General features: G+C 36.3%; 1 protein-coding gene across 7 annotated transcripts in view; it reads right to left on the bottom strand.

Moving 5' to 3' along the window:
* Window positions 1–27517, bottom strand: part of PDS5B (PDS5 cohesin associated factor B) — a 199128-nt gene that overhangs the window by 153016 nt on the left and 18595 nt on the right. The window contains exon 1 of one of the 7 annotated variants that reach the window (XM_045978168.1): window positions 10296–10316. The exons of the other annotated variants lie outside the window; for them this stretch is intronic. The gene's annotated coding sequence lies outside the window, so the exon portion shown is untranslated. Of the gene's footprint in view, window positions 1–10295; window positions 10317–27517 lie in introns of those variants that run through there. 7 annotated transcript variants of the gene reach the window in all.

Raw genomic sequence — 27517 nt, 5'->3', positions numbered from 1 at the left:
TATAATAAAGAGCCCAAAAGATCCAGCAGAAAACTATTATCACGTTGCTGAATTCATAAAAAGGAAAATCTGTAAGATTTCTACACCTCACCTTCACTTCCACACAAAAGTCCGTATCACCTCTGTGCCAGTTACAAGGACGAAAGCTAAAACTGAGAGTCATCCTTTAAACATATAAACTCTAGAAAGTTCTCAAGATAAAACAAGTCATGTTTCTTAGCAGATGGAAAAGCAAATCCTCTGAGTTAAAAAAAAAAAAAAGAATTCCCAATAAAATTAAGCTCCCAAATTTTCCATGTATTAAGCTCAAGGATCACACACACTTCAGGAAACACCAAGTGGGAACATGTTATGCACCACTGAACTTAAATATTAAAATTTAATTGCCAAATTATAAAATATCAATTAAGTGTAAAAGGGATTTTTTAAAATTAAAACACAGGATACATTAGCAAATAAAAAGCTTCTGAAAATCACTAGGAAAAAAACAGAAAAGAACAAAGATATTAATGGCTGATTTCAGAATCTCAATGAACGGGTTATATGGATTAAAAATGGGTAGAAAGTCATAAAAATTAGTAATTTGAAGAAACTACATAAAATGTAGGACTAAAAAACAAACAGATGAGAAATTTAAAGGAGAATGAAGAGATATCAGATGACAGCAAACTTCAAAATCCTTACAGAAATTTTTTAAAAATCAATTCTAAACATGGATGCAAGATACAAACAAGCACTGTACATAATAACAAATCTCATATGGGGGATTAAAAAAAGAGACCTAAAATCCTGGGCAACATCATCATGGAACCCGGGAGGAGGGTGCTAACCTGACTAAAAGGGACTTTGTGTCAACTTTGAAAAGGGCTTAGTTTTTAAATCTTAAAGTTAACTTTAACTATGCAATGGAGAATTTAAAGGGTATCAATTATTTTTTAAAAGGAAGAAAGGGGCGCCTGGGTGGCTCAGTGGGTTAAGGCCTCTGCCTTCGGCTCAGGTCATGACAGGCTCCTGGGATCGAGCCCCATGTCGGGCTCTCTGCTCAGCAGGAAGCCTGCTTCTTCCTCTCTCTCTGCCTGCCTCTCTGCCTACTTGTGATCTCTATCTGTCAAATAAGTAAATAAAATAATAAATAAATAAATAAATAAATAGTGGTAATATATCACAAAAAGAAAACGACGATTTTTCAGTAACAAAATCCTAAAACACGAAATATTGCCATATAACCGGTAATTCAAAGCAACTGTCATGAAGAAATTCAATGAGCTAAAAGAAAGAAAGATAAGACAATGATCTCGGGAATAAAGCTTATGAACACAAAGAGTATCTTACCAAAAAGAAATTCTAAAAAAGAACTAAACAGAATTCTAGACATAACTCAATAAATGAGATAAGGAGTGCATTAGAAATCATTGAAAATAAAGCACATCAGATGGAAGAGAGAATAAGCAAGCTCGAGGATAAGAATACAAATAATTCAGGTGGAAGAGATTCTTAAAAAGTGAAGAAACCCTAAGAGAACTATCAGACACCATTAAGAGAGTCAACATAAGATTAACAAGTATACCAGAAAGAGGAAAAAGGGTGAGGGAAGGAAACAGTATATTTAAAGAAATAATTGCTGAGAACTTATCTCAAGACAAAACACTTTCTCCAAGAAACATTATATTAAAACTATCAAAAGTCAATGAAACAAAATTTTAAAGGCACCCAAATAAACAAAAAAAAGACAGTAGCCTATGGAAAAAAGTCCTATTAGATTATCAGCAGATTTCTCAACAGACACACTACAGGTCGGGAGAAAGTGGAAAGACATATTCAAAATACTGAAAGAGAAACTACCAAGCAAGAACACTCTATTCGACAAAGTTATCCTTAGGAAATGAAGGAGATATAAAGGCTTTTCCCAACAAACAAACGCTAAAGGACTTTATCACCACTGGACCTGCCTTATAAAAAAACGCTGAAACAAGATCTACAAGCTGAAATGAAAATATGAAAAGTACACAAAAGCAATTAACATGATAAATACAATTAAAAAGTTGTAAATTTTTTAGAAGAATATATTAAACTTTTAATTATAACATGAAAAGTAAAGGAAAAGAGCCTTGAAAATAACTATGGCTTCTATAACTTTTTAACAAAATCAGCATAAAAAAAGGTAATGCGTGATACTGAGATATTAACCAATAAAAGGGTGGAACACCATTATAGGTAAATGAAAACAAAATGCTACCAACAGAAAAAAGAGTATTTTATCCATGAGATGTTTTATGTAAACCTCATAGTAATCACTAAATAAAATCTAGAACAGACACAAACCATAAAAAAGGGAGAGACTGGGCGCCTGGGTGGCTCAGTGGGTTAAAGCCTCTGCCTTCGGCTCAGGTCATGATCTCAGGGTCCTGAGATCAAGTCCCGCATCGGGCTCTCTGCTCAGCAGGGAGCCTGCTTACTCCTCTCTCTCTGCCTCTCTGCCTACTTGTGACCTCTGTCAAATAAATAAATAAAATCTTTAAAAAAAAAAGGAGGGGGGGGATTAAACAACCTACCATGGAAAACCACCAACATACAAAAGTAGACAGAAACAGTAGAAAAAAGGAACAGCAGACAAAATAACCAGAAGACAAAAGATAAAGTGGCAGTTATAAATCCTCACATATCAGTAATTAGCCTAAACCTAAATAGACTGAACTTACAAATCAAAAGGCACAGGGTGGTTGCATGGCTTAAAACAAAACAAGACTCAGGAGCACCTGGGTGGCTCAGTGGGTTAAAGCCTCTGCCTTCCGCTCAGGTCATGATCCCAGGGTCCTGAGATAGAGCCCCGCATCGGGATCTCTGCTCCGCAGGGAGCCTGCTTCCTCCTCTCTCTCCGCCTGCCTCTCTGCCTAGTTGTGATTTCTCTCTGTCAAATAAATAAAATATTTTTTAAAAAAAACCAAGATTCAACTATACCCTGCACGCAAAAGACTGATCTCAGCTCTAACAACTCACATAGCCTCAAAGAGAATGGATGGAAAATGGTTTTCCAAACGGAAACCAAAAGAAGGCAGGAATAACCACATTTACATCAGACAAAATAGATTTCAAGCCAAAAACGGTAACAAGAGACAAAGTAGATCATTAAATAATGATAAAAAGGTCAGTATATCAAGAATGCACAATAATCATAAAGATATCCCCAACAAAATATACTAGAAATACTGAGATTTAATACTAAAACTTAACAGAGAAAAATACATAACAATACAGAAAGAGTAGGGTACTTCAATACCTCACTATCAACAGGCAGATCTTCCAGACAGAAAAAAAACAAGGAAACATTGAAATTGAACCACACTTTCAAAACAAATGGACTTAACAGAGATATATTCTATTCAACAGCAAGAGAATACTCATTCTTCTCAAGTGCACATGGAACATTCTCCAAAACAGAATAATCTGACAGACCACAAAATAAATTTGAACAAATTGTTAAAAAAGATTTATTTATTGGGGCACCTGAGTGGCTCAGTGGGTTAAGCCTCTGCGTTCAGCTCAGGTCATGATCTCAGGGTCCTAAGATCGAGCCCCACATTGGGCTCTTTGCTCAGTGGGGAGCCTGCTTCCCCCTCTGTCTCTGCCTGCCTCTCTGCCTACTTGTGACCTCTCTATCAAATAAATAAATAAAATCTTTAAGACTTATTTATTAGAGGGGCGCCTGGGTGGCTCAGTGGTTTAAGCCTCTGCCTTCGGCTCAGGTCATGATCTCAGGGTCCTGGGATCGAGCCCCGCATCGGGCTCTCTGCTCAGTGGCGAGCCTGTTTCTCCCTCTCTCTCTGCCTGCCTCTCTGCCTGCTTGTGACCTCTCTCTCTGTCAAATAAATAAATAAAATATTAAAAAAAAAAAAAAGACTTATTTATTAGAGAGAGAGTGCTTGTGCATATATGGGGGAGGTTGAGTGTGAGGGGAGCAGAAGGAGAGGGTCAAGAAGACTCTACACTGAATGCAGAGTCCAACATAGGGCTTAATCTCAAGATCCTACAATCATGATCTGAGGGGAAATCAAGAGTCAGATGCTTAGCTGACTAAGCAACCCATGCCCTCCGAGCAAATTTGAGAAGACTGAAATCATATCCTATCCTTTCTGACCACAAAGGTATGAAACCAGAAATCAACAAAAGGAAAGTAGGAAGTTCTACAAATATGTGGGAACTGAACAATACATTTCTAAACAAACACTGGATCAAGACAACATCAAAAGGGAAATAAATCATCTGGAAACAAATGAAAATGGAAAAACCACTTATCAATATTGTAGGATGCAGCAAACATGGCTCTGAGGAAAAGCTATAGCCATAAATGTATGTATATTAAGAAATTAGAAAGATTTCAAATAACCTAACTTTCCACCTCAAGTAACTATTAAAAGAATAAATTTAGCCCAAAGTTAGTAGAAAGAAGAAAATAATAAAGATCAGAGTAGAAATAAATGAAACAGAGACCCAAAAAAAAAAAAAAAATTTGAAAGGATCAACAAAAAGTAAGAGCTGGTTCTTCAAAAAAATTAAAAAAAAAAAAAAAACAAAAAACCAACTTACAAACCATTGGCTGGACTACAAAAAAAGCCTAAATACAAATAAATAAAATTAGGATTGAAAGAGAATAAATTACAGCTGATACTACAAAAACAAAACTATGAAAGACTACTATGAACAACTATATGCCAACAAATTACATAACCTGGAAGAAATGGATACATTTCTAGAAATAAACAACCTACCAACAATGACTCAGGAAGAAATAAAAAATCTGAACAGACCAAGAAATTGAATAAACAATTTTCAAAAACTACACAGTAACACCAGGACCAGAAGCCTTCACTGGAGAATTCTACCAAACATTTAAAGACCAAGTAACACCAAGCCCTTCCAAAATATGAGGGAGGAGGGAATGCTACCAAACTTACCCTATGAAGCCAACATTACCCTGATACCAAAATCAGATAAGACTACTACAAGAAAACAATAGAGTGGTATCCTTAATGAACATAGGTGCAAAAATTCTCAACAAATTTATCAGCAAACTCAATTCAAGAGCACATCAAACAGATAATAAAATATGACCAAGTATAAGTTATCTCTGGGATGCAAGGAGGTTCAACATACACATATCAATAAATCTATCACACATCACTAAAAGGAAAGACAAAAATCACATGATACCTGAATAGACACAGAAAAAGCATTTGACAAAATACAACATCCTTCCATGATAAAAACCCTTAATAGACTGGGTATAGAAGAAACATACCTCCACATAATAACACCCATATAAGACAAACCCACAACCAACATTATACTCAATTGAGAAAAATTAAAAGTGTTTTCCTCTAAGATCAAGAATAAGACAAGAATGCCCACTCTTGCCATTCCTGCTCAATATAACATTGGAAATCCTAGCTAGAGCAACTAAGCAAAACAAAGCTTGATAGGAAAATTAGAACTGTCACTATATGCTGATGATATGATCTTATACTGCTGACACTTCAACAACACAAGTTTGAACTGCCCACGTCCACTTATATGTAGCTTTTTATCAATAAACACAGTACAGTACTATAAATGTATTTTCCTTATGGCCTTCTTAATAATATTTGTTCTGTAGCCTATCTTACTTTAAGAATACAGTATATTACACATGTAAACATATAAACTACGTGTTAGTTGGCTGTTTATGTTACTGGTTAAGGCCTCCACTCAACAGTAGGTTATTTGTAGTAAAGTTTTGGGGGAGTCCAAAGTTATAATAGATTCTCGACTGCTCAGAGGGTCAGTGTCTCTAAAGTCTGTATTGTTCAACAATCAACTACCCATGGAAAAATCCCAAAGAATACACCAAAAGACTCTTAGAATTAAGCAATGGGGAAGACCTGGGTGGCTCAGTCAGTTAAGTGTACAAGTCTTGGTTTCAGCTCAGGTCATGATCTATGGGATCTAGCTCCACATCCGGCTCCCACACTCAGCAAGGATGCTTCCATCCTCACTCTGCCCCTGCCCAGCTCTGTGCACTCTCATTCCATAATACGGAAGTAAATCTTAAAAAAAAAAAAAAAAATTAACCTAAGATTTCAGTAAAATGGTGCCATGCAAAATCAACACACACAAATCAGTTGCAGATATACCAATGATGAAATATCTACAAAAGAAACAAAACTATAAGCTTTACAATAGCATCAAAAAGAACCTTAAGAATAATTTTAACTAAGGTAAAGACTTGCACAATGAAAATTACAATACTCTATTAAAAGAAATTGAAGACACAAACAATAGGAAGACATCACTTGTTCACAGATTAGAATGCTGTTAAAACTGCCATACACCCCAAAGCCATCTACAGATTGAACACAATCTCTATTAAAATACCAAAGTCACACTTCACAGAAGTAGCAGAAAATCTAAAATTTGTAAGAAACCACTAAAGACTTCAAATAGCCAAAGCAATTCTGAGAAAAAAGAACAAAGCCAAAAGTATCATGCTTCTCATGATACTTACTATACTACAAAGTAATAAAAAACAGTATGGTACTGACACAAAAACAGACACATCGACCAATGAAACAGAAATAAAGAGCCCAGAATTAGATCCTTGCCTATACCATCAACTAATACTCAACAAGGGAACCATGAATATCCAATGGGGGAAATGATAGTCTCTTCAACAAATGGTGCTGGAAAAATTAGAGAAACACATGCAGAACAATAAAATTGGACCCTTATCTCACACCACTCACAAAAATTAACACAACGTGAATCAAAGATTTAAACACAAGACCTGACACCATAAAACTCCTAGAAGAAAATGCAGGAAAAAAGCTTAGAGATACCGGTGTTGGCAATGATTTCTTGGGCATGACACCATAAGCAAAAACAAAAGCAAAAATCAACAAGTGGAACTACATCAAATGTGAAAGCTTCTGCACAGAAAAAGAAATTAACAAAATAAAAAATAAAAACTACAGAATGGGAAAAAATTCTGGCAAACCATATACCAAAGGCGGGGTCAACATACAAAGTATATTAAAAAAAAAAACTCAGTCAATAATTTAAAAAAAAAAAAACTGATTTAAAAACAGGCAGAAGAACTATTGTTCCAAAAACATCAAAATGGTCAGTGAAAAGTATATGAAAAAATGCTCTCAACAGTGTTAAACATCAGGGAAATGCAAATCAAAATCAAAATGTGGTATCACCTCACACCTATTAGAATGTTTATCATCAAGAAGAGACAACAGGTGCTGGTGAGGATGCAGTGAAAAGGGACCTCTCATACAGTATTGGTGAGAACGTACTGGTCAACCACTATGGGAAACAATATGGAGGTCCCTCAAAAAATTTAAAGTAGGTCTACCACATGATTCAGTAACTCCACTTATGGATATATTCCCAAAGGAAATGAAAGCAGGATTTTTCTTTTGAAAACAGATTTTGATGAGATGTATGTACCCCCAAGTTTACCACAGCATTACTCACAACAGTCAAGATATGGAAACAATTCAAATGCCCATCAAAGGAAGAATGGATTAAAAAGATACATAACATACAACAAACTATTATTCAGCCATAAGAAAGGATGTTCTGCCATTTGCAGGACATCATCATGAGTGGATCCTGAGCACATTATGCTAAGCGAGATAAGGTGGACAAAGAAAGACAAATACATATGATAAGACATATATATGGAATTTTAGAAAGTTAAAACCTGTTAAAAAAAAAAGTAAAATATTGATTTCTAGGGCCTAAGGGAAGTAAGATCAGTTGTATTCAAAGATACAAATTTGCAGTGAGTACTAAAATAAACCACAGAGACCTACTATATAGCATAGTAAACCTGGACAATAATGTTCTATCATTACGTCCTATGATAAATATGGCTACTTTGTCAATTGTATCACAACACATAAATTTGCCAAAGTAACACACTGTACACCTTAAGCTTGTATAATATTACACATCAAATTTATTCAATTAAGAAAACCTTTTAAAAATTGACTGCAGGGGCACCTGGGTGGCTCAATCAGTTAATCGTCTGCTTTAGGCTCAGGTCCTGATCCCAGGGTCCTGAGATGGAGCCCTGCGCTGGGCTCCCTGCTCAGCAGGGAGGCTGCTTCTCCCTCTCCCACTTCCCCAGCTTATGTTCTCTCTCTTGCTATGTCTCTGCCAAATAAATAAATAAAATCTTAAAAAAAAAGATGACTGTAGTAATATGAAAATAAAGCAAAGGGAAAAAACAGGGCAAATGAAAAACAAAAACTGTAAGAAAAAGAAACATGAATGCCTACATTCTTATCAGACTAAACATATTTTAAAACCCAAAAAATTGTAAGACAGAAAAGTCATCACAAAATGATTAAAAGGCTCAAATCACCAGGTAAGTAACTTTAAATTTATATAAACTATTAAATAAGATAAAAATACAGCAAAAATTGATAAAACCACAGAAATAAAATGACTTTCCACCAACACAATATAGGAGTTTTAACATACTTTTTCCACTATTGATAAAATATATATTATAAAAATTAGTAAAGATATAGAATACTGAAATAATAAGATGATAATAAGCTTGATTTGTGAATCATTTAACCCTGCACCCTTACATAATCTTATCAAAGACATATATAACATTTATAAAAACTGAGAACAATCTGATATATAATGCATGTCTCAAAAAATTCCAAAGAATCTAAATCTCACCCACACCCATGTGAGAAAACAAAAAGATAAATATTTCCATGTTAGAAAAGTGCACAAGTAATATTTATAATTAATATACATAATTTATATATATATTATATATATAATTTATAATTATATAGTTTTTAAAAAACGTAAAATTTGATGCAATTAGAGATAGTAGTACAGAAAGAAAAACTTGAGAGCCTTGTATGTTTATACTGAAAAAAGAAAGGCTTAAAATAAATAAGTTAATAATGAAACTTAGAAAGCCAGGAAAGGAAAGTAAGAATGTAACCAAACAATAGATAAAGAAGACAATAAAGAGCAGAAATTAATTAATTAGGAGAATATATCTAAACAGCCAAAATATGGTAAATCTGACAAGACTAATCAAGAATAGAAAAATAATCACTAACATTAGGAATAACAAAGGAGATGTAACTACTGACATTATAGGGAGTATTACTAAGGTGGTAAAAAAAATACTTAAGGCAAGGATTAGCAAACTTCTTTCTTTTTTTTTTAAGATTTTATTTATTTATTTGACAGAGAGAGAGATCACATGTAGGCAGAGCAGCAGACAGAGAGAGAGGGGGAAGCAGGCTCCCTGCTGGGCAGAGAGCCCGATGCAGGGCTTGATCCCAGGACCCCGATATTATGACCTAAGCTGAAGGCTGAGGCTCATCCCACTGAGCCACCCAGGTGCCCCTAGCAAACTTTTTCTTAAAGGACTAGAAAGTAAGTGTTTTTGCTCGTGCCTTCCATCATAATTATTCAACTCTGCATAAATGGGCATGGCTCTATTACAATAAAACTTTATTTACAGAAAGGAGCAGGCAGCCTGCAGGCAACAGTTTGCAAACTTCCACTTTATGGCAATAAATCTGACAATTCAGATGATATAATTTCCTAAACAAGTGTGAGTCACAAAAACTTAAAAAGTCTGAGAAGATCGTCATTAATGAAACCGATTAAATTAAAATCTTCCACAAAGAAACATCAGCCTTGATGAGGAGTTTCAAATTTCCTAAGACGGATTTCATCTTCTACAAATTCTCTCAGAGAACAGAAATAAAAAGAATACTTTCCCTCTCTTTCTATGAAACTAATATAATTTTGACATGAAAACCACAAAATATTACAGACTCATAAGCAAACATATATACATGGACTAGCCAATTATCTCCAGCAATATATTTAAAAAGATGACTATATTAATAGCACTGCCAAAAGAACCTTCCACAATAACGAAAATGTCTATGTTACACTGTCCAATATGACAGCCATTAGCTACAATTAACACTTGAAATGTGGCTGGTATATTTGGGAAATTGGATTTTATTTAACTTTCATTAATTTAAAGTGCTATATATAGCTAGGGACTACTACATTGGACAATGTGGCTATATTATGACCAAGTCTGGGTTACCTTAACACCAAAGTTGGTTTATAACCAAAAAAAAAATCTATCAATATCATTCATCACATCAACAAACTGAAGGAAGAAAACTATCTCAAGAGATGCAAAAATTACTACCCAGTTGCTAAAAAGAACACAAAGAAAATGTGCTTACCTGATAAAGGTTATCTACCAAAACCAACAACAAACAATCTTCAATGGTGAAAAATATCAAGCATTCCCTCTAAAGCCAAAAACAAACAGAATCCCATTATCCTTACCACTTTTTAATATTTACCAAAGATTCTAGTCAGTGTACTAAAAAAATCAATGGTATAAGAATTGGGAAAAAAAAGTCTTATCATTTGCAGATGATACAGTTAGCTATATTGACACTCAGAAACAGAAAATATTCAGAAACTAAAAGCTTAGCGATGTAGACAGATTAGTATACAAAAAATAAGATTCCACTATACCAACCAAAGCAGGTAAAAATGTAATTTAAAACCAAAAAGCAGATTACAAGGAACACTCTTAGAATCTATCATATTTTAGAATCATATACTTAAGACCTAGGTAAAGAAAATTATAACATCTTACTAATCCTATAAAACATAAATGATTACAAAGACATACTATACTCCTATCATAAAGATGATCAGTATGATAATGAAGTCAATTTTCCACCAAAGTATTCTGCAGATACAGAAATTAAATGGAGCTACCCAAAACCTTGGCACCAGATTTTAAAATTACCTGGACATGCAAAATGCCGAAACATCCCTGAAAAATAAAGTGAGGGGATTTGCCCTACTAGACAGCAAAGCTTGTATGAAGCTGTAGTCAGTAAGCCAGTGTGGTAGTACACTGAGGATAAACAACCAGATCATGAACAGATATGAGTCTAGAAACAGACCTAAATAAATAAATAAATATATGTATGTATGTGTGTGTCTGTGTGTGTATATATATATATATATATGGAAACTTGATTATGACAATTACTTTTGCAGACCACTGTAGAAAAGATGAACTCTTTAATAAATGAAGCTCAGAAAACTGTCCATATAGGGAAAAAAGAATTTCAATCACCCCCACTACTGGTGGGGGGAAAAAAAAGCAACCCCAGTGAACTGAAATTAAAGACAAACGTTTAAAAGAATACTTTTTTATTACCCAAATGTGGGAAGAAGATTTCTTAAACCAAACTAAATATATATACATGAGCCATTTAAAAAATTGATAAACATTACTACATTAAAATTAATACCATCTTTTTTTTCACAAAATACTAAAAAAGTGAAAAAAATGAATCTCAATGTGGGCAAAGGTATTTGTGACTCAACCAACTTTTTTTCAGAAGACACTTATTAATAGTGAAAAAAAACAAAAAGAACTTAACAGGAAAAAACTGGCACTATCAGGTGCATCACAAAAAACCAAATATCCAATAGGCATTTGACAAGTTGTCTCCTCTCTCCTTAATAATGAAAAGAATACAAATTAAGACCACAGTGAAGCCCAGTGAGCCCAGCACTCCTGGCTCCCCACCTGCTGAGGAACGGGGTAGGAGCGGGGCTAGGACCGGGAACCCCAGAGCTCACGCACCAAGCCAGGGCTGCTAGCACCAGAGAGCCCCCGCCAGGGTCTTGGGGCCTGGCCTTGCCCTGGGAGCCCCACAGACTGGAGATGGTGCTTATTGGCTGTCATGCCTCTGGCACAGTCCAGTGGACCCAGAAAGAAGGCACAGGGGTCTGACTGCTGGCCCAGGAACTCAGTGTTGCCAGACATGCTGCCATCTGCTGTCCTTCCTGGCCTCGAGGTAGAGGGAGGGTGGCAGCCACCCCTGGACTCTGTGCTGCCCACCAGATCAGGGCCCGGCCCCTAACTCTCAGATTTTATACCCACAGAATTAGCAAAAAAATGAAACAGGTGATAAAGGCATTATTAAACCAGATGCTAACAAGGGAAATGAAATTGCCATGGATGGTTTAAACTACTCTTATTAAACCTTGGGATCCACTACTGACCAGCCCCTTCACAAGCACATGTAACAAATATGAGTTCTATCCACAAGAAAGAAGCCAATAGCGGTGTATGCCACACTGGTCTCTTCCTTTCCAATATCCAGACTTATTTATCTCACATTTCTAAATACCAAGGTACCCAAAACATGTGGATATGCTGCTGCCTCCTCCACAACCATCACATCCTCTTTCATGATGTAGCCACAATAAATTTGGGGTAGTAGTAACATGTAACTTCATTAAATAGTCCCTAACTGTCCAAGATAATCAGGATAATGCCATCCCTCTGCAGAGTAAATAAATGGTTTAGGATAAAACTGACTTAAGCTGATAGGGATACAACACCTCTAGCCTGAGAACCATAGCTCACGTATTTGTTTTAGATAAAGCTCAAGTATTTGTTTTAGATGAGACAAATAAAATGCACATGATCTTCACTGTCGCAGTAAGGTGTGATGTCCCTTTTTGCAAATGAGTACTTTCTGCAAAGACTGTCAATATCAGAAAATCTATTAATGAATGAATTGTATTAACAGGTAAAAAAAGAAACAGCACAAAATCTTCTAAATTAAACTGTTCACTATTCCTGATTAATTTAAATACTTTAGAGCAAATCAGGAAGAAAAGGAAAATTCTTAAATATGATAAACTTTTCATAGTAAAGAGCAAATAATTAAACTTAATTACAAAATACTTGAACATTTCCACTTAGACAAGTACAAGGTAAGGGTGGTCACAATATCCATTTGGATTCTTGAAGTGTCAAGGAACAAAATTCCCAAGTCCAACTACTTTCAACAACCAAAAGGGGTTTATTGTATTGGAAAATAACTCCGAAGTAGATAAGGCTTTTGACATGGTTCCATTTCTGCTCCTGGATCTGTTTTTGTCCCATTCCCTTGACTCTTCCCCTTCTCCACATGCCAAGATAGCAGGCAATTAATTGCATCCTGGGATACATTTCTTTTTTTAATTTACATGCAAAGATGGGTATAATAGCAAAATATCAAAAATTACCTACATGTTCTGCAACTGAAAAGCTAAATAATTTTTGGTATAAACATGCAAAACTAAAACTGATGAGGCAATTTATGTACTGACCCAGACCAAGGGCCAAAATTACACTGAAAAGGCAAAACAGTATGTATAATACCCACTTGTATGTTTTAAACATAACTGTTTTTTGAAGAGGAGAAAAAGTAACTGCCACTGCTATCTTAGCATCCTGAGAAATTTCTAGAAATCAATGTAGTATGTTTCACAGAATTAAGGAATTTTTTGGCTGTAGTTAGGTACGCTATAAAAATACTTCAGTATTTTGAAAACAGAAGTCTACTTCTGGATTAGCAAATTATTGTATTTACCACACAGCAAATTAAAAAATAAAACTAATATTTGTTGAGCACCTTTTCCAGGATCTACAGTATTTTTAAGAACTTTGCATTACTCACCTTTCTAGCAATCCTGAAATACATGATGTTCATGCTTAGATATTAACAGAAGCAACATGTCCACATTCCATGAGGTCGTAACACTTGTAACTGATAATGCTGGGACTGATTTCTAGATTTAATTCCAAAGCCCATGCTCTCTTCATTTAACCGTCATGAAGAAGGTCAATAAATGTCCAAAAACACCGACTTTCTTATCATACTCCTTACAAAAATGTCACAAAGAGCTAAAAATTACAAAAAAGGTCCTAAGTAATAAACTGCAGTCAGTGTCAGTAGCAGCTGTCTACTCATAATAATTCAGTATGTAAGCTTCCTGGAGTAAATCATCACAGTAGCCTACTTCACCTTTATATATCAGTTATCTCCCTTTTCATCCTACCAAAATTCTAATCACCAAGAATTTCAGTTCAGCTTTGGACAAATAATTATGTAATTAACAGATAAGTGAATGAAAATAACATGAAGCAGTTAAATAATAAAAGTGCCAGGAATATGTCTGCTTATTCTACTACATGCTACATACTACATTCACACATAATACAGCTGAGTCTCAAAATCATGTTGAATAAAATGAAAGACACAAAAGACTACACACAGTATGAGTCAGTTTGCCTAAAATTCAAAAAATGGGAAAAACTAATATATGATGTTACAAGTCTCGTAACAGCCCCCTGGAGGAGTACTGAAAGGGTGGCACAAAGGAGGTGTTCTGAGGTGTTGTTAATGTCTTTTTCTTAATTTGGATGCTAGTTACAAGGGAACATTTAGCTTATGAAAACTCAAGAACCTATCCACTTATATCCACTTACTTTAAACATACATGAATAAAAATCAGTAAAAGGAACAAACTCATTCAGTCAAATCAAGCTCTACTAATATTAAACAGTAATAGTCTTTGAGAAACACTAAACCTCTAACAAGAGTTTTAAGAGAAAGAAAAAAAGATGAGTCTTGTTGGCAGGTAGAGTGAAAAGAAGCTGACATTTAGAGTCAATAGTCAAAAAGTTCTGGCTTTACTATAAACAGCTTGACCATAAACAACTCACTTAACCATTCTGAATGTTTTGAACTCTAGAGAAGTAAATAAACATGGTAGTTTCTAATTGGTCTACCTCACAGATTTTATTTAAAAAAAAAAATCATTAGACAAATATTTACAAACCAGATGAATAACTATTAAAATACATTGTGAATTCCAGCTAACAACATTCCTGAAGTTTACAAGCTCATCCTAAAATTCATATGGAAATTCAAGGAACCCAGAATAGACAAAAACTAACCTTAAAAAGGAGTAACAGGGCGCCTGGGTGGCTCAGTTGGTTAAGCGACTGCCTTTGGCTCAAGTCATGATCCGGGAGTCCCGGGATCAAGTCCCTCATCCGGCTCCCTATTTGGTGGGGAGTCTGCGTCTCCCTCTGACCTCTTCCCTCTCATGCTCGCTCTCTCTCTCTTATTCTCTCTCTCTCAAATAAATAAAATCTTAAAAAAAAAAAAAAGGAATAACAAGGCTGGAAAACTGACACTTCTCAATTTGATAAGTTAATATACAAAGGTGCAGTAACTTATGTAGTATTATCATAAATATATACAGAATAATGGAACAGAATTGAGAATCCTAAAATAAACCCTCATATTTATAACCAATTGACTTGACAAGGATGCCAAGGCAATTAAATGGGGGCTTTTCAACAAATGGTACTAGAAGAACAGGTTATCAATATGCAAAAGAATGAATTTGCACATATCTCAAATAATAAATAAAAGTTAATTCAAAATGATCAGAGACAAATATAAGAGCTAAAACTGAAAAACTCTTAGAGGAAAACACATGTTTAAATCTTGGCAATCTTTGATTAGGCAATGGTTTCTTAGACATATCAAAAGCTCACAGGGTAACAAAAATAAACTGGACATGATTTAAATTAAAAACTTTTGTGTCTCCACATAATAATCTACACTTCTGGGTATTTATCCAAGGAAACAAACACACTAGTTCAGAAGACAGATGCTTCCCCATGGTCAATGCAACATTATTTACCATAACCAAGAAATGGAAGCAACCTATCAATGGATAAATGGGTATAGAAAGTGTGTGTGTACACACGCATGTACACACACGTACACACACTCACACATACACACACGGTGGAGTATCATTCAGTCATAAAAAAGAAGGAAATCTCACCATTCCTGACAACATGGATGGAACTTAAAGACATTATGCTAAGTGAAGTAAGTCAGAGAAAGACAAATACTGTATGATCTCACTGACATGTAGAATCTTTAACCAATAAAATAATTAATTAATAGTGGGGGAAAAAGCTGAATGCTTAGATACAGAAAATAGACTGGAGGCTGCCAGAGGCAGAAGGCAGGAAGTGGACAAAATGGGTAGAAGTAGTCAAAAGTACAAACTTCCACTTATAACTAGGTCTTGGGGATGTAAGGTACAACATTAATATAGTTAATAATAATGCAATGTATATTTGAATACTTGCTAAAAGAGTAACCCTTAGAAATTCTCACCATAAGAAAAAAAAAATTGTAACTACCTGTGGCAATGGATGTTAGATTTTATTGGGTGATCATTCTGCAATAGATACAAATACCAAATCATGTTATATAACATTGTATTAGATTCCAGCATATGTCAATTATATCTCAATTAGAAAAATGTTTTAACTTCTATCATTCTGGTTCCATTAGTTCCATATATAATTTACTTTTTCCTTTCTCACCCTCTTCTTCTCCTTTATGTTTGTTACTTTTCTTTTGGTCCAGGTCCCCTTCCCTTTTGTGGCTTTTCGTCTCGTACAAGTCCTCATTTTTTTCCTAAATTAGTAGCCTCCTAGCCAGTTTCTCAACTCCATTCTTCCACTCCATCCTCCAGGAACCATCAAGATTAATTTATGTAACAGACATTTGATCATTCTATTTCCTCAGTTAAAGTTGCCTTTTTTTAAAATTTCCTATTGCTTTCAAGAAAAAATAAAATTGAGCATTCAGGATTCTTGATGAATCTGTGCTTCCCTTTCCAGCAGAATCTTCAGTTAGTTTGCAATGTTATTTCTGAGTCCTAGATATATGAAATTATTGAGGACGGTCATATATTATCTTGTACTTTGCATAAGCTTATAATTTCATCCAAAATCCTCTGCCTATGTTTGGAAAAAGTAAATTTAATGACTAATTGCAGAGAAGAAAGAAAAATTAGTTAATGAATGAAAATCAGGTGGGAGGTTAAACTTCAGATGTTGGTGTCCGTGTAACTAACAGAGAATGGAAGACATGTAAATAAATCATTATGCAGGAAAAGCATAGAAAGAAGACTAAAAAATAAATTAAAGACAAAATGTTATGAGATAGTTTTTCTCCAACCTGAAACATCTCTGTGTAATGAATTTATATTGGTAAGATCAGTAAAATCCTTAACTACGTTAGCAAGCTAACCATAAAGATTAATACTGCTTCATTAAAAAATTAGATGGCAGGATGCCTGAGTGGCTCAGTCAGATAAGCATTTGCCTTTGGCTCAGATGGTGATCCCAGGGTCCTGGGACTGAGTCCCACATGGGGTTCCTTGCTCAGTAGGGAGCCTGCTCCCCCTGCTCATGCACTCGCTGGTGAACATGCTCGCTCTCTCTCTCTCTGACAAATAAAATCTTTTTTAAAAAATTAAATAAATGAATAAAAATTAGATGGCTCTAAACAGTTACAGATGGTAAGTTCAGCCTCATCTAAACTTTTCAAAAATGTTTTTAAAGGTTTGGATTAAAGGCACTACAATGTAATACTAAGAGGAGGAATAGCAACATATTAAGCACCCACACACTGTGCACAGTTCAAAACACTTAATGTGTATTAATTCATTTAATCCTCACCAACCTTGCAAAATAAAGTAATCTCCTTTCCTAAGAGTGATGCACAAAAAAAGCTAAGAAATTTGCCCAGGGCAGAAGAGCCAGGAAGGGGTACGGCAAGGACTCCAACACAGTCACTCAGTTCCAGAATCCATATTTTTAAACACGGTGTACTTGCTCTTAAAGGCAAGTATTTCAAGATTTAAAACAACAACAACAAAACAAAACAAAAAACCCTTGGTATATGAAGACACTACCATAAGCAATTTACATAAGTTATCTAATCCTCAAGATCATCTCAGAAAATATCATTACTCTCCTAATCATTTTTACAGGTTAGGAAACAGATTTAGAGAGGTAAGAGACATGGAAAATCACACTGTATAGCAGAATGATTATAAAAAGGCCCCAATTCCAAAAATGAACTATTGGGATTTCATCAAGATCAAAAGCTTTTGCACAGCAAAGGAACAGTTAAGAAAACCAAAAGACAACTAACAGAATGGGAGAAGATATCTGCAAACGACATATCAGATAAAGGGCTAGTGTCTAAAATCTATAAAGAACTTAGCAAACTCAACACCCAAAGAACAAATAATCCAATCAAGAAATGGGCAGAAGACATGAACAGACATTTCTGCAAAGAAGACATCCAGATGGTCAACAGACACATGAAAAAGTGCTCCACGTCACACGGCATCAGGGAAATACAAATCAAAACCACAATGAGATATCACCTCACACCAGTCAGAATGGCTAAAATTAACAAGTCAGGAAATGACAGATGCTGGCGAGGATGCAGAGAAAGGGGAACCCTCCTACACTGTTGGTGGGAATGCAAGCTGGTGCAACCACTCTGGAAACAGCATGGAGGTTTCTCAATATGTTGAAAATAGAACTACCCTATGACCCAGCAATTGCACTACAGGGTATTTACCCTAAAGATACAAATGTAGGGATCCAAAGGGGCAAGTGCACCCGAATGTTTATAGCAGCAATGTCTACAACAGCCAAACTATGGAAAGAACCTAGATGTCCATCAACAGATGAATGGATAAAGAAGATGTGGTATATATACACAATGGAACACTATGCAGCCATCAAAAGAAATGAAATCTTGCCATTTGCGACGACGTGGATGGAACTAGAGGGTATCATGCTTAGTGAAATAAGTCAATCGGAGAAAGACAACTATCCTATGATCTCCCTAATATGAGGAAGTGGAGATGCAACATGGAGGGGTTAGGGGGGTAGGAGAATAATAAATGAAACGAGATGGGATTGGGAGGGAGACAAACCATAACTGACTCTTAATCTCACAAAACAAACTAAGGGTTGCTGGGGGGAGGGAGGTTGGGAGAGGGGGGTGGGGTTATGGACAATGGGGAGGGTATGTGCTATGGTGAGTGCTGTGAAGTGTGTAAACCTGGCGATTCACACACCTGTACCCCTGGGGATAAAAAATACATTTTATGTATAAAAAAATAAAAAATTTAAAAATTTTTTAAAAACATGGCCCCAATTCTCTAGTTTCCATCCCCTCTGCAATATGACACTGTGGCTCCTCCCATAAGAAGGCAAAGTTGATTTCTTTCATCTTCAATCTTACCTTGTCTTCTCATTTGCCTTAGCCAATAAACATGGCAGAAGTGACATGCCAGTTTCATGTGTAGACTTCTAGAGATCTCACATGCTTCTACTACCTCTCTCAGAACAAGACAGTGAACAAGCCAAGACTTGCCTGACGAATGGTGAGAGCATGTGCATCAGTCACCCCCATAACAGCCAGTAAGACACCAGACATGTGAGAAAGCACCCTAAAGCAGCTTCCCCACCACCAAACTGCCAGGTGACCAAAGATATGAGTGATTACAGATGAAATGACCCAAATCTAGCCCAGATGACCAGAACCATACATCTCTCATCCACATATTCATGATTAATAATACACACTTGTTTTAAGCCACCATTTTTTTTTTCCTTGGCAGGGGGCAGGATTATTACAGAGCAATAATCTAACTGAAATTCATGGTAAACAGAAGAGCTGGGATTTAAAGCCAGGCAGTCTGGATCCAAGCTCACCCTCCTACTTACTACATTATATATGAAGGGCAATACTATTATAGCATTTTCCTTTATGAAAAAGAGATAATTTATTTATGCTATTTCATATTATTGAAAATTTATAAAAGTTTGGGGCGCCTGGGTGGCTCAGTGGGTTAAAGCCTCTGCCTTCGGCTCAGGTCATGATCCCAAATCATGATCCCATGATCGAGCCCCACATTGGGCTCTCTGCTCAGGAGGGCTCTCTGCTTTCCTTCCTCTCTCTCTCTGCCTGCCTCTCTGCCTACTTGTGATCTCTGTCTGTCAAATAAATAAATAAAATCTTTAAAAAAATGAAAATTTATAAAAGTTCAAAATACTAAATATAATTCTTGTTTTTCTCCTTTAGGTTAAAAAAAAAAACAAAAAGCATACTGGACCTAGAATTAGAAATAAATTCTAATGACCGCCTTTACATTAACTGAAGTATCAGATAATAAAAAAGAAAAACTACATGGCTTTTCTTGATACATTTACATTTCTTTCAATATAAATAAATATTTGTGTACAGAGTATCCTGATAAACTGCCTGTGTTTTCTGAAATGTACCTATATTAATTTTTATTAACTCATTCTTGCTCTTAACTGATTTACTTTGCTTCCCAATTTACTGATCTACAACATACCACAACATCTACCCACCTATATACAACTATGCCCATATAGTTTCCTTGGTGGATCTTAGTTTACACCATGGGATACAAGAATGATTCCATTAAACTGGAAGTTGAGACCATCATCCAGCCACTTTGTAATTTTCAATCAATCAACAAAGGAGAAGGTTACAGAACTGGGGTGGACTGATCTTACTATCAAGAGGAAGTTAGGTTGCTACCACAGAGAGGCTAAGAAAAAATACGTCTGAAATGCAGGAGTTCCTCTGGGACATCACTTTGTATTTCCATGTAATGTGGTTAAAGTCACTGGACACAATCCAGGCAGAACTGCTAATGACCCAGACCCTTAAGGAATAAAGGTCTGAGTCACCCCACCAGGCAAGCAACCACAACCAGCTGAGGTACTTGACAAGAACAGAAGGAATATGGAGTGACAGCAGGAAAGGGCAATTATAGACAGCAACTACAACCACATGACTAGTTATAGAAAAGAACATTCTACTATTTCTTTCTTGTTTTGAGGTAACAAATTGATATATATTCTTTTTTTTTAACCGATTTATGTTTTTTATCTCCCTTTCCACAATCACCTAATAGTAGCTAATCTCCAATCGGTATTTAAGTAACGGGATATTAAACAGAAAATATGATTTCAGTAGGAAAAAAATGAACCCAACTATGGATAAAGGGATTTTCTTCCTCTCTGAAGAGTATCTGTATGCTATCAGTGGGGAAAAGGACAGTTGCACTATACTCATCAAATGTATAGTTTTACATCTGTCCTTGTAAGTTAAATATGATTAAAAGAGGTGTATACAGGTGCCATGGTGTCAAAGAATGGACTGTGATGGCTTTTTATTGTCATCTTAGCTAAGTTGCAACTACATTTCTCCAAATTTCACTCCCTGCATGGTTGCAGGTTAAGGATGACCTCAGAAGACACTACCATGAAATTTAGAAGATAAAAGTGAAGCAACAGCCATATTCAGAACTTTACAACATAAGGTCAGATAGTATTGCAGTTTTCATATTGTCATGAATATTTGGGCCCACCTATGCTAGCAGGAGGTAGCAACTGCGCCGACAGCTGCCCTAGCTCCTGTTGGATCTTCTTCTTTGTTCTTCCAAGCAATACTGGGCAGATTGTGTGCAGCTCCAAGGTCAGGCGCACCACGCCTATTATAGGTTATCTACATCGTCAGAGTTGCAGGTTTGGAAGCAGTAAGAACAATAAAGGTAGAAATTCAGGCTTATGGGTTCTAATTAAGTTCCAAATGTTCTTTCCATGTTCCAGTATAACCTCACTTTACATCTATCTTCCCTTCCCACATGTCAGCCCGGCTGACTTCAAGCCTAGAACCACACTCCAGAGTATGTAACAAGTTCCCACAATTGGTAAAAATCAATCACTGCAATAATTTTACTTCTCTAACCAAACTCTAATTGATAAAGATGGAAATGTTCTTTGGGAGGATTAGAATACCGTAGAAAGGCCTGAATGTGTCTACCTTTCTCTTCTCTGCCTCACATAACAAACAACTAAAAAAAAAAAGTCAAATATCATATATTAAGGCTATCACATAGTTCACTTTCCTTCCATCAGCAAAAATATTTTAGGATTTACGTGAAGAACAGTAAGTTTGAAGTGCATTTACTTTCTAAAGGGACAAGTTTGAATTTTAAAATCTACCTTCTTATAAAGTTATAGTCACATCAAAACAACAAAACAGACTGTACAAATTCAAGAAAAGTAAAAATCAACATACCTTAATGTTTTAGTGGGTTTTTTGTTTTTTTTTATTGTTTGTTTTAGTGTTTTTTAAACTACTTTAATGTTAACCTTAGATGTGTGCTGAAAACACAAAGCAATAAATCTCTTAGAAGATGTGCCATCTCTAAATCAACTCACCCATTTCCCTCTTAAACAGATTTTTTTTTTAAATGTTTGAAGGCAGAACTATAAACTCAAGTTTTTGTAGAATGATCCTGAAGGACCCTCTGGATCTGAGTTGGACCCCAGCTATCCATTTAAAGAAAAATACATGGCCAACAGCACTACATGAACGTAAGTTTTGAGAGAAAAGCAACTGAAACATTTGCATTTTAGTACTTTTTCTACAGAGCAGAAATACTAGGAAAAGGTCAAAGACTGTTTAAAAATGACATTTTCCCCCAATATTATCTGGTCCCAAGTGTCCCACTGCTGTCTATCAAAGGTTCCTGCCAAAAAAGGGGAGAAGAAACAGGAGCAAAAACATAACTGTCACTTTAACCAGACTTCATAAACATTCTTTAGCTCCTGGCTCTTCACTACATAATTATCTACTTAGACCAAGTGTATGTAAGTGAAACAATAGCGAACTTCCACCTTACTCTAACAATGTGTAACTTTAAAACAAGGTACGTGTTAATAGCAACTGTGTTTAAAGGCCTAGTTTGAAACGAATGAAAATTAGTCTGTGAAGAGTTCTAGTAATGGTGGGGTAGCTTCTGTCTACTCATTATACTAACCTTTCCACAGATGTCAATTATAAATTCTGGATAGAGTACTTTTAAGAATGATTTCAATGCAGAAAAAAGCAAGCAAGATAAGGCAGAAATTGGGAGATTTGACCACTGAAGGAAGAGAAGCATTACTGGGTTCAAATTTATACAGCTTTTCCCCTGAGGGCACTGCTAGTCTGTAATAACACAAGTCCACTAGACCTCAAGCAGAAAGCTGCAGCCTTACTTGAGTTCATGGCCACAGAGTGGCTGAAAACTCAGAAAGGAAATTCAGTGAAGGAGCAAGCCACAAGGGAAGCCTCAAAAACTAATATAAACTCCATCCATAATACAAGAACCCTTGAACCGTATATGCTCAAGGAAGATTCCAAAGAGTCTAATGGAAAACAACTGGAGAGTTGAAAGAACTCAGCAGCAAGGTCAGCTGCTTCCCACTGCAGAGACATGAGCCTGGAGTTTGAATCCCGGCAAGTTACAAGGCATTAGAAAACAGCTCGGGCTTTCTACATACCCAGCTTAAAGTATAAGACCAAGCCACCACAAGTTCTAGATGATCAGCCAGAAATTTAATCATACTCACCAAAGAAAGTTAAAGAGAATTTAGAGCTGATGTGTCACCCACAATGTCCACTCTACAATGACAACTTTCTAAACATAAAAAAAAGCAGGAAATTTTGACATATTGTCAAGGATAGAAAAAAGAAGTTAAAAGATAAAGACAGTGAAATAATTCAGCTAAGTGAACTAACAAACAAGGATGTTAAAGCTGCTACTATAAACATATTTAAAGACTTAATGGAAAATATGATCACAATGCAGAATCTCCATGGATAAATGGAAATGCCTTAAAAAAAAGAACCACATAAAATACAAGACTGAAGGGTATATTATTTGAAAATAGGTGGAAAAATACCCATATTCACTGCAGTATTGTTCACAATATAACTAAAACACAGAAACACCAATTGATGAGTTGATAAAGATGTAATATACATATATATTATACATCTCATATATATTACATATACCATGCACATATATAAGTGATAGAACATATTCAGTCAAGAGAAAGGAGGATATCTTGCCACTTGCAACAACATGGATGAAACTTGAAGGTACTGCACAAAGTGAAAGGACTCAGAGAAAGACAGACACTGTATGGTCTCACCTATATGTGAACTCTGAAAAAGCAGACCTCCCATGGAGAGTAAATTGGTGGTTGCCAGGGGCTGAGGTGTGGGGGAGATGGGGAGACTTTGTTAAAGACTAAGAACTTTTAGTTATGAGTAAGTTCTATTACTGCCAGCTACCAGCAAATGATATAGCAGCTGGGCACAAAATCAGAACTTTCAGAGGTTTCCTCTGGGAGGGACATGGCTAAGGTGGCTAAGTGGGGATGGAAACCTAGCTGCAACAGTGTGGTCTTAGGATCCTCAGAGTCACAGGAAGACCGGGGTGCCTGAGCACAGCAGAGCTCCCAGTAATCAGAGTGGGAAAACCAGCCGCAAACAGTGAGCCAAGGAGTGGGCTCTCAGCTCAGGGTTGCCATAAACTATGAACCGCAGCACAATCAGGAGTCCAACAAGCAGCAGAACAGAGCCGGCAAAACGTCCCCTCTTCTCCCCCAGGAGGAGCAGGGCAGGTGCGTGCTGCAGAGTCTGCAGGGTTTGGAGACTCAAAATGGGGTCATGTGCTGAAACAGAAAAGCCCAGTCACAGGCCAGGTAAGCATGGAGTGTGGCCAGAGACCAGGAAGACAGGAGTGACTGACTCTTTTCTCTGAGGGTACACTGAGGAGTGGGTCCATGAGCTTTGGGCTTGGAGGCCAGTGAATGGGAGGCCATCATTTTCATTCTCATCCTCTAAAGCTATGCAAAAAGCCTTTAGAGAACAAAAGCCACAGAGAGCAAACCATAGCAGATTACTTAGCCTAGCCCCCTGGCAAGAACTGTACAATTCCTCCCCGGAAAAGTCACCTTACAATCAACGCAACAGGCCCCTGATCCAGAAGATCAGCAAGAACATCCACCCAAGACCAAGTTTACCAGGAAATGAGACCTGCAAAACCCTAGCACTAGGGGAATACAACAAAGAAAATTCATGGCTTTTTTCCCCCTGATTATTTAATCTTTCAACTTTAATTTTGCTTTTAATTTTTTTCTTTCCTCTCTCAAATAATTTATCAACTTTTTAATTTTTACTTCTCATTTTTTACAGTTACACTCTCGCCCTTCACTGTATTTTATCTAACTCTTTGTATTACATTTCTCTTTCTTTACAATGTTGGGACACAGTTTCTTCTAACAGACCAAAAATATAACCAAAATCTAGTGTTTGGCTCTATTCTAGTTACCTGTAAGTTCATATTCTTTTTTGTTGGTTTTTTTTCCCCTTCTTCATTTTATTTTTTTTTTATTTGGTTGAAGTCTTTTTAAATTCTCATCTTTATAGTTACATTCTATTGATGTATTTAATCTTATTTTTGTATACATATGTTTTCTTTCTCTACAATTTTAAGATGTAGTTTCTTTTAGCAAACTGACCAAAATATATTCAGGTGATAGTGTTTTGCTCTGTTCTGTTCACCTGCTGTTTATATCCCTTCCCTTTTTTTGTTGTTGGGGTTTTTTTTCTCTCTTTTGTTTTTTTCTTGTCTTTTAATCTCCATTTTTACAGTTACATTCTATCTTTTCATTGTATTTAACTTTATTTTTGTACATATACAAGTTTTTCTTTCTTCATAATTTTGGAATCTAGTTTTCTAAAAAACAGGCCAAAATACCTACAGAATCCAAAGTATTGCTCTATTCTGCTCGCCTAACAGATTATTTTCTTTTTTTCCTTCTTTTTTATTTTTTCCAGCTTCGAGTATCTTCTCAGTTCTTTAGTGTATATTTCTCTGGGGTAGTTGCCGCCATTTTTGAGGTTTTTCTCCTGTTAGTCTATTCTTCTCTGACAGAATGACAAAATGGAAAAACTCACCTCAAAAAAAGATAACAATAGGTAGTACTAACTACCAGAGATCTAATCAGTATGTACATAAGATGTCAGAACTAGAATTCAGAATAACAATTAGAAAGATACTAGCTGGACTCAAAAAAAGGGGGGGGGGGCACAGAATACACTAGAGAATCCCTTTCTGAAGAAATAAAAGGACTAAATCTAACCAAGTTGAAATCAAAAAGGCTACTTTTAATGAGATGGAATAAAATACGGAGGCTCTAATTGCCAAGATAAATAAGGCAGAAGAGAAAATTAGTGACACAGAAGACCAATTCATGAAGAATAAAGAAGTTGAGAAAAAGAGAATTAAAAAACTACTGGATGGGGGCGCCTGGGTGGCTCAGTGGTTTAAAGCCTCTGCCTTCGGCTCAGGTCATGATCTCAGGGTCCTGGGATCGAGCCCCACATCAGGCTCTCTGTTCAGCGGTGAGCCTGCTTCCTCCTCTCTCCCTGCCTCTCTGCCTACTTGTAATCTTCGTCTGTCAAATAAATAAATAAATCTTTAAAAAAAAAAAAAAAAACTACTGGATGATCAGGGGAGAATTCTAGAGGTGACAGCAAAAAGTGAAACAATATTCCCAGAATAACTGGGATCCCAGAAGAAGAGAAAGAAGAGAGATGAGCCCAAGGTATATTGGAGTAAATTATAGTGGAGAACTGCCTTAATCTGGGGAAGGAAACAGGCATCAAAATCCAGGAGGCACAGAGAACCTCCCTCAAAATCAACAAAAATAGGTCAACACCCCAACATATAATAGTGAAACTTACAAATCTCAAAGACAAAGAGAAAATCCTGAAAGCAGCTCAGGGCACGAGATCTGTAACCTACAAGGTTGGCAGAAGACATATCCACAGAGACCTGGCAGGTGAGAAAGGACTGGGGTCATATATTCAAGGACACTAAACGAGAAAAATATGCAGCCAAGAATATTTTATCCAGCTTGTCATTCAAAATAGGAGTGATAAAAAGCTCCCAAGACAAAGAGAAATTAAAAGGATCTGTGATCATCAAACCAGCCCTACAAGAAATATTAAAAAGGATCCACTAAGCAGAGACCCCAAAAGTAACATAGACCAGAACAGAGACATTATACAGTAACAGTCACTTTATAAGTAATACAACAGTACTTAATTCATGCCTTTCAATAGTTACCCTGAATGTAGATGGGCTAAATGCCCCAATCAAAAGACACAGGGGATCAGACTGCATAAAAAAGCAAGACCCATCAATATGTTGTCTGTAAGAGACTTATTTGAGACCCAAAGACACATCCAAACTTAAACGTAGGGGGTAGAAAACCATCTATCATGCTAATGGACATCAAAAGAAACCCTGAGTGGCAATCATTGTATCAGACACATTAGATTTTAAACCAAAGACTATAGGGGCGCCTGGGTGGCTCAGTGGTTTAAAGCCTCTGCCTTCGGCTCAGGTCATGATCTCAGGGTCCTGGGATCAAGTCCCGCATCGGGCTCTCTGCTCGGCAGGGAGCCTGCTTCCTCCTCTCTCCCTCTCTGCCTGCCTCTCTGCCTACTTGTGATCTCTGTCTGTCAAATAAATTAAAAAAAAAAAAAAATCTTAAACCAAAGACTATAGTAAGAGATAAGGAAAAACACTATATAATCAAAGGGTCTATCCAACAAAAAGATTTAACAATTGCAAATATTTATGCCCCTAACATGGGAGCAGCCAATTATAGGAGCCAATTAATAACAAAATTAAAGAGGGGCGCCTGGGTGGCTCAGTGGGTTAAGCCTCTGCCTTCAGCTCAGGTCATGATCCTAGTGCACTGGGATCGAGCCCCGCATTGGGCTCTCTGCTCAGCAGG

This window comes from Meles meles, chromosome 14 (genome assembly GCF_922984935.1).
Source record: "Meles meles chromosome 14, mMelMel3.1 paternal haplotype, whole genome shotgun sequence".
Taxonomy (NCBI): Eukaryota; Metazoa; Chordata; class Mammalia; order Carnivora; family Mustelidae; genus Meles; species Meles meles.
Note: the sequence above shows the minus strand (reverse complement) of the source record. Positions and strands in the feature narration are given on the sequence as shown.